Source organism: Meleagris gallopavo, chromosome 1 (assembly GCF_000146605.3).
Source record: "Meleagris gallopavo isolate NT-WF06-2002-E0010 breed Aviagen turkey brand Nicholas breeding stock chromosome 1, Turkey_5.1, whole genome shotgun sequence".
NCBI classification, from domain to species: Eukaryota; Metazoa; Chordata; class Aves; order Galliformes; family Phasianidae; genus Meleagris; species Meleagris gallopavo.
The window spans coordinates 167,390,129-167,399,187 of record NC_015011.2 but is presented as its reverse complement, the minus strand read 5'-3'; positions in this window follow the sequence as shown (position 1 = coordinate 167,399,187).

Here is a 9,059-nt window from a genome sequence, read left to right as displayed (position 1 = left end):
AAAGAATCCAGAAGAGTCTCAGAGCCTGGCTCCCCTTTGTTTCTTCCTTTTCTCTGGGTTTCTGAACTCTTCATTCTTTCCTGCCCAACAGCTTCAACACTGGACAGAAGCCCCAGAGAATAATTCCCGTCCCCATCTGATTTCAGGCCATGTCCTAGGATGTTAAGCTGCAGGTTTGAAGCAGCCTGTCAGGCTGACCTGGGCCTCCCCTTCTGGATGAGTGCTCCAACCACTAGATTAATCTTCTTGGTATCCAAAAAAGATGGTACTGTTTCTGTTTCACATGTCACAGTTAGGTATCATTGCCTGTAGTGTGGAAGAGGTTTTCTGACTTTTTTGCCTAAATCCTGCCCAAATCCCAAAGGAACACAGCAGTCAGTTCTTAACATCTTCCAAGCATTGTATAACAATAGTGTATTAGGGTTGCTTATAAAGTGGATAAAAAGGAAAATCCTATTTTTTTATGGTATCCAGGGTTCCATCAGAAGAGGGATGGCCAGCAGGGACAGGGAGCTGTTGGAGAGGGTCCAGAGGCAGACCAAAAAGATGATCAGAGGGCTGGAGCACCTTCCCTATGAAGACAGGCTGAGAGAGCTGGGCTTGTTCAGCCTGGAGAAAAGAAGGCTGTGGGATGACCTCACTGCAGCCTTTCAGTACCTAAAAGGAGCCTACAAACAGGAGGGGAATCAATTCTGTGAAAGGGTGGATAACAGCAGGACAAGGGGAAATAGCTTTAAGTTGAAGGAGGGAAGTTCTTCACAGAGAGAGTGGTGAGGTGCTGGGAACAGGCTTCCCAGAGAGGTTGTGGATGCCCGTTGTGGATGCCCCATCCCTGGAGGTGTTCAAGGCCAGGTTAGATGGGGCCCTGGGCAACCTGGTCTAGTACTGAATGTGAAGGCTGGCAGCCCTGCCTGCGGCTGGGGAGTTGAAGCTTGATGATCCTTGAGGTCCCTTCCAACCCAAGTCATTCTATAATTCTATTTTACTAATAAGGACAAGAAATAAAAAAGAGAGTGGTGACAACAGAGTGGTTATCCTTCCTGCCTTACCCTGTCAGGATTATGTTTAGATTCAAAGGGTGACAAAACTTCTTTAGTAGCACCTCACACAACAGTGTGAGGAATGACTGGCTTAGAGAGAGGGTTTGTAGGAAAAGACCTTGGGACTCTGGGGAAAATCAAGTTGATCATGAAGCAACAGCATGCCTTTGCAAAAAGGCCAGCTGCATGCTGGGTTCTATCATCAGACAGTAGCCAGCTGGTCTATATGAGGAATTATTCACCTCTGTTTGGTACTTATGAAACTACATCTGTTGTACCTGTTCCAGTCTGGGATTCCCTAGTACAAGAAAAACATTGACATACTGAAGCTGTAGCCACCAGGATGGTTGGAGCACATGACAAGAAATGAGTCTGAGGGAGATGAGTTTATCCAGCCTTGAGAAGAAAAAGCTGAAGAGAATATTTATTGCCATCTCATGATGCCTAGCGAGAGGCTGTACAGGAGATAGAGACAGATTTCTCTTATGGGTGCACAGCAGAAGGACAGGAAGTGACAGGCACAAGGGTATTCTGACTCAATGTAGAAAATGTTTTTCACTGTGAGGATGCAGGTTGCATGGAGAAGTGGCATATTCAAAAGAAGACAAGACAAAGTCCTGAGTAGTCAGTTCTCATCAGAGGTGCTTCAAGCAGGAGGTTGGAGACCTCCAGATGTCTCAAGTGTCCTATCCAGCCCACCAGATTCTGTAGAAACAATCCAGCTCAGATAATCCCCATGGGAGGAAGCTTTCTCAAAAGACTCTCAAAGAGAAATTCAGGGTCTGTGGGAATATCTGTGCTGCACAGACAGTTTAGGGCAGATGCACATCCTCTGAGTGCTTGGAAGCCATGCCAATCATTTAATTGTGGTTCTGTAACAAAGACTAATTTGCATTGCTGCTTTTTAAAACATGTGGTTGAACTGGGGCCTTATTGTTTCCCTTCTGGCAGCAAGCGCATGTTGTATCAATACAAGGTGGTTTACAGTGTGAAGTCATCTACTTTAAAACAACCACACATTAATGATAAAAAGCTTGGGAGAAACTGTAGGACTTGTAGATCTGCCAGTCTAAGATCTCCTGCCTTTTGTCATAGAATGGCCTGCGTCCAAAGGAACCATAACAGTCATCTAGTTTCAACCCCCCTGCTGTGTGCAGGGTTGCCAACCACTAGACCAGGCTGCCCAGAGCCACATCCAGCCTGTAAAAGTATTTATGTTTTTTTATATATATATATTTGTAAAGGTATTTATGACAAGGCTGAAACTACTTATTTCTTGCCTCAGAGAAAGCATCAGTTCTCCATAAATTTTGAACTGGCTGAATGCTTTCCATGATTCCTGCTGGCAACCACTTCATTCTGCCTCCCTTGCTAAGCTGGCCACCCCTGGCCTCAAGGAAGTCTGCCCAAGAGCCACTGGAGCCCACTGCTTCCATGAAGCTGGGAGAGACGTTTCTCTGTATCTTAATTCGGTGTTAAGCAGGCAGTTATGGCCACGTTGCAGTCCTCACAGAGTTTCATTTCTTCACTGTCAAATATTAAAGTAAAAACTGGAGATGGCTATACTGAAGAATTATCCTATGCAGTGTTCTCGCCCTCATTAATAACTGAAGTGTGTTTCCTTCTAATAACAAGCACAAAGTGGGTGAGGTATCTGCAGGTAATTCATGCTGGACCAGTTTACTTAAATTGATTAAAGAGTAATACTGCCATTGTTTACTTCAGTGAAAGGCAAAAAAGCTTTGAAAATCCCACTTGCAGCAAAGATAGACATGGCACATTTGTCGGTTCATTATTGAATTCAAAAAAAAGGAGGGAAAATCATATATATATGGTGGTGCAGGGCCAGCAGAGGTGGTATGCTGAGCTGAGAACAGACTAGGATAGGTGGTGTGGCAGAGTAACAGCATTTGTGGCTGGGCTGCTGGTGGGCAGAAAAGTTAGGTAAAGAGGATTGGAAATGGGGTGAGAATGGAGACAAGGAGGAAAAGAGCTTCTAAATGGAATTACTGGGCAGGTGTCATAAAGAATTTGCTTGTGCTAAGTAATTCAATTTACTATGTAATAGCTTTCTTTGTATTGAGGCAGATTCTCATATCAGATAGTTAGGTACACAAATCAGATTGGACACTCTTTCTCTTCATTAGATCAGATGTGATTTTTTAAAATTAGTTTCAAGAATTAGTACAGAATCTATCCAGCATACAAATGTGACAGAAGAGTCACATACTTGGAAGCAAAGCAGTCTTGTTTGGTGGGTTGGTTGTTTGGTGGTGGTTGTTTGCTTGTTTGTTTTAACAAGAAATCAATGGAAAGCTAAATCAAATTGTCTTTGCTACAGATACTCACTACAAATTCCGTGAACAAAACTACACAACTGAATAAACACTATGTGGAATTTATCACCAATCCAGTATAGTTCAGAATGAACTTCTTTTGTGGGGGGGGGCAGGGGAGGAAAAAAAAAAAAAACACCTGAAAAATGGCTGCAAAGGGTTTGTGAAATGCTATGTAAAAAATGCAGTGGTGTAGGCATTCTTCATGCCTGCACCATGAAGTTCACTGGATTCATTTTAGGATATGTTTCCTCAGTAAGGGTTTCAGACTAGGCACAGTCTTACTCAGATGCATGGTTTCTTGCTGTATGTATTCGTATGTTTTCTATAGGATCTGTATGAGAATTTTGCTTCAAGAAAGTTCTAAGTGGTTTTAAGGTAGTGCATACCTTTTTCCTTCAAAATAATGGAACAAACTGCCAAAAATCTTTCAGAAGGGCTGAGAGGCAAGATCTAATCTTGTTTGAATTATTTTATGCCCAAGGAAATTTCCACTGTTTCTCACCCTTCAAATAATACTCTTTGAATAACTTCTGAGGATTTATCCAAGGCTTTTTAAAGTGGAATCAATCCTGCACCAGAAAAGGAATCTGAATTGTAAATGATCTTGTTGTCTCCACCTTTCTTTTCAACTTTGCTAAATGTGCAAACAATATTTATCCATGTGACAAATTCATACAGGAATCAGCAAAGGAGCTGTTTCCAAACTGTCACTATTTGCTCTAAAAATAATGCACTTTCATCTGTCAGAATTGAATTAGCATCTGCTCACAGGCAAAGGGGATATGGATGGGTTTAATAAATACTTATATAGTGTATACTTAAATAGTGTTGCTGCTGTTTTGTAGCTGTTTTGTACTGTATGGGGCAGAGAGTATTTACTTTCTGTGCACTAAACACACCAGTGTTTTCTGTGAACATCCCTCATTGATTAAGCTCAAAACATAATGGGATTCACTTTATAGGATGCTTAACTTGAATTTATAACTGAGACAATTTTTGGAATACAGAACTCTTAAGTCACTGTCAATCAGAGATGTAAGACAACAAGTAAGTGGGAAAAGTTTTGCAAGAAAATACCAGATTTATGCAATTCTGATGGGATTAAGCTCAGTCTGGATGGCAGTTAGCCATCTAACTCAGAGCAGATAGTACATGGCCAAAGCCCGTTTACAGGATAAAATGATTATCATATTCAATTAATTCTTAAACTGTTGGAACAAGAGTTCTAGCCACACAAGTGTGGGGATCTAAATCTTTCCATATAATTGAAGATTCATGCATATTCTTTCAGCGTAGGCCATAATTAGTATTCCAAATTAAGCAGAGATTAGATATATATTACATGGAAGTGAGTGAGCTGATAATCCGATTAGTTAAGCAGTGGCTTTCCTTTGTGGTTTGCAGATCAAGGGACTACTTCTAAAGATGTGGGAGACTATGGGAGCATCTCACATTGTTACACCGATCCCACACCATCCCTGGTGGTCACCAAAAAAGGCGGCCCGACCTTCCCCACAGCCAGCCCTACTGCCTTCCAGGTGTCACCTGGGGACAAGAGGCTGGGGAGCAGCGGGACGGATTGATCCCACTCACTTTCCCAGCTGGAAAGCAAATTGCTGCTTTTCTGGTGGGTATATTTCCCAGTGGGAATGATGGTTAGATCCAACTCAAACAAAGGACAGGAAATGGTGCAAGAGAGAAAGAAAGGTGGGGAGACATTAGGCTGCTTTAAGGAAGATTGAGATGTAATTACTGTGAAATTGCACTCACTATACACTGAAAAGGCAGATACATTTCCTACAGTATACTTTGCACTGGCAGTGGTATTGAAAACTACAGCCTTTTTTTGTTCCAGTAAGTGCAGTATTTTAATAATAATAATAATAATAATAATAATAATTAGGAGAACCAGCACAAGTATTGCATTAGTATTGTAATAATTTTACTACATTGCTGGAAAAATGCTGTTTATTCCTTAGAATGCCAAAAAAGTCATTTGATCTCAGCACCTCCTTGGTGGGACACCTGCATTCTGTGACCACGTGCTCCGTTTGCAGCAGCACTATCCTCCAGAGCACTCCAGCACTGCAGAAACCGAAAGTCCATTGGGGACTGGGCAGCCTGACAGAGCACTTGTTCTACAAGGAAGTCTTATCCCAGATCAGCAAACAGCAGCGACCGCACTGTGTGCACAGCAAAGAACAGGGGATGGTGTCATAGGCCCAAATACAAGCTTCCCACCCCACATAGAAATTACTGCAAGCATTCAAAGATAGTATATAGACCAAAAGGCAAATAAACCGGTTCTAAGACTTTGCAAGACCTTGTTTTAAGTATTAAAAAGTATCTGGTGGCATACTGGATCTATAGAATGTCAAATTATTATTTCATCATGAAATCTCTGAAAGACCACTTATTCTAACATGCAGCAAACTGAGAAAGCTTGACCTGAGAGTCTGAAAATGCACTTCTTTTGAGATGTGGACTTCCACTTCTGTACTCTGTGCACATGATGAGGGAATGATGAGGGTGGAAATGCTTATCCACACACATTTTGGAACTGCATAGATCCCATTTGGGTAGGATGCAGTTTAGTAGTTAATAACAGACTTCCATAAAATGTCAAGCTCCTCCTTTTGTATTTGCAGGAAAACCAGTGGTTTGGGTGAAGATTAAAAACCCATTTGCTACCGAAGTGAGCACCAGGTTAGGGTGACGATGAAGGGTTGAATTGCATGCCATGTTTTCATACAGAACAAAAGCATAATGAGATGGAGTTCATCATCCCTTGCTTTGATTTCTCTGCCATGTTGAATATTGGCCACCACAATGCTACATGAGAGCAAATATCTGCATGGGTGAATAAGAGATGTATTTGTGAACCTCCTCACCACAGATTTAGGCACAGGGAGAAAGAAAGGATCAAACATGGGAAAGTCAGGATCAGAGGGCAGATGCACTGGTGGCAAGTTTGGTGGGCCTCTCTTTTCCTCCCACACACGACAAATTTCTCACTTTGTTCTCCAGGCACTGAATGACCCTCAACTTGTTGCTCTTTAACATGTTCCTCTTGGGGGTACCCCTCCTCTCTGAAGTTTAATTTGTTCTTCTCATATAGCGTGGCAATGCCAAATCCCATGGGAGTCCTGGAAGTTCTGGTTCAAAGCCACTCAAAGCAGAAGGCTCTTAGATGCCATTCACAGCAAGAATATTTTGCACCATAACTTGTTCCAGCTTCCAGGCTGCTTTTCATGGCCATTAGAACAGCTTACAGACCTCATACACTGCCAAAGTAGCATAAAAAGGCTTTTACATAAATAATTATGAACTCCTCTGTTTCTTTGCTGTCTCTCTATCCCTTTCTAAACGACATCTCACACAAACTCATTTTCTGGAGAAGGCTGAGATACATTCTCATTGAACATGAGGGATATAAAATTATAGTCATATGTTATTCACAGTTCACAGCAGATCTCCCTCTGCAGCACAGAAGGCTGTTATGTGACAGCTTCTTTTCAGGTTAATATAACAGTGACTAACTTCACACATTGCAGAAAATATTTACAGTGCCCATGTAAGATTTCTCATTTGTTTCAGAGCTATTTACATCACAGTACTGATCCAGTCATTGTAATAATTTTTTAGCTGTATTTTCCCTTTCCTGTAACTTGTTAAAACAAACTTATACATGCAGGTAGGTACTTCTTTTGTTCATCTTTGCCATCTTACTTTTTTAAATCTCTGACCCTGTAGATTCACCATTAGATATCTGTGGAGACAGCACATTTCTGAGGAGAAGGGCTATTGACCTACCTTGGATTACAGCAGTTCACCAGAGATACTTTTTGATAACCATCAGAGATTTACTCTGCCCTCTCCCTGCCCCAACTGAAATCTGACTTTCCAAAAAACAACACTGTGAATCGCACGTAACTCAGGTTATGTACACTGAGCTGAGCTTGCTGAGCTCCTTGGTGACATTAAAGTGTCACAGTGATGTCAGCCACCGCTGCCCCTTCTCTCTCACATCCTTGCCATGAACACACCTGTGATAGCTTTGTCTTGGCCTACAAAAACAAGTCTGCTGGGAGTTCTTCAAATGGCAGCATTCCTAACATTGCATTTCTATGCAAAACATTACTTATAAGAGGAAGGAAGTCATCCCTGGAGACATTCAAGGTCAGGCTGGATGGGGCTCTGAGCAACTTGATCTAACTGTAGCTGTCCCTGTTCAGCGCAGAGAGTTGGATCAAATGGCCCTTAAGGGTCCCTTCCAACTCAAACAATTCTAATAAGTCAGTATTTAAAATGTTTGTTTAAAACAGCTATTGTAGTGAAGCTGGGCCATGATAGCAGTGGAAGTCCCATACAAAATGGTGTCAACTAAGTATTCTCTTGGTAGCAAAGGCAAAACACCACAGTGGTGCACAGCTCATATCCAAGCAGCCCAGTATCCCTGTGTCTTCTGCAAAGATCCTTTTAGAGAGGCTGAGTCCTTTGTGGGCCGTGAATACTGGTGAATGCAGGCAGCCCACAAGCAATGGTGCGTAATGAGCATTGCATGGAAAAAAGGGCAGGAAAACAGCGGAGAGAAGGATGGAATAGATACTGCCCAATTCAGCTGCAGCTGTGTCAGGAAATTGTCACAGGGGACCTAACCACAGAATATTATGTTTAAAAAAAAATCAATAAAGAAAAACCCAAACCCACTAAGCACTAGCCTGAAAATAATGGGAAGACGAAGCACTGGTTTTAATAAGCTTTGAATATAATGGGCCATAGATAATATGCTCATTTCCTGGCTTCTGAGAACATGCATGTTGCAGATTATAGAACCGAGTTTGGTGAATTAGCAAAGCTTGTATGCTTTTGAAATGAAAGTTTTAATTCTGGAAGTGTCTTTGGACTTCCTAAGTTACAAAACATAGTTTATTGTCTTCAATAGCACAACTCTGACTTAATTGCAATCTGTTCACAAGCCTTCTTATACTTCAAATACTTTAAAATAGTCTTTACTAAATGGTGCAAAAAAGCTCTGGTCAGTTGCAGTGCCGGTGGCTGCAGAAAGCCCACTTTCCACATAGCTCTATGCCTATAAAGGGTGCAAGTAGTCAGCCTGTAAAAGTCTGGGAGTGAGTGGGACAAAAAAGCCCAACTACATCATTTATGGAAAAAGTCAATGTCTTTGTACAGAGGGATGTGACCACAGAGCTCAGCAACTCACACAAATGTTACCCGTAAGTGCAGGAAGAGCTGTAAAATAACCAGATGTTGGAGGGTGCCAGTCTTTGAAGAGCTGCCCAGAAATGTATCTATGCTGGATTCAGATGAACCTATCCCAAAGTATCCTCTCTACCATCATCTGAAGACAGACCAGTTGAAATGAAGCACAACTCAAACAGAAATGTGTTTCATTTAAATATGAACGATCAACAATTATTTCCTTTCTGCCTATGTGTCACATTGACAGATCTTCTCTGCTGCCCTTGGAAAGGAGCCTGCAAAATTCTCCAAAAAGAGTGTTCTTGATAATAATCCATACTTAATGAAACAGCACAGTGGTTATATAACCAACACTGATTTCATAAAGAACCTAATTTAGACTTCATAAAGTACATAATGCTTATGTTGGGAAAGCTCGAACATGTTTTACTGAGTCTGAACAGATAGTGTTATTGGC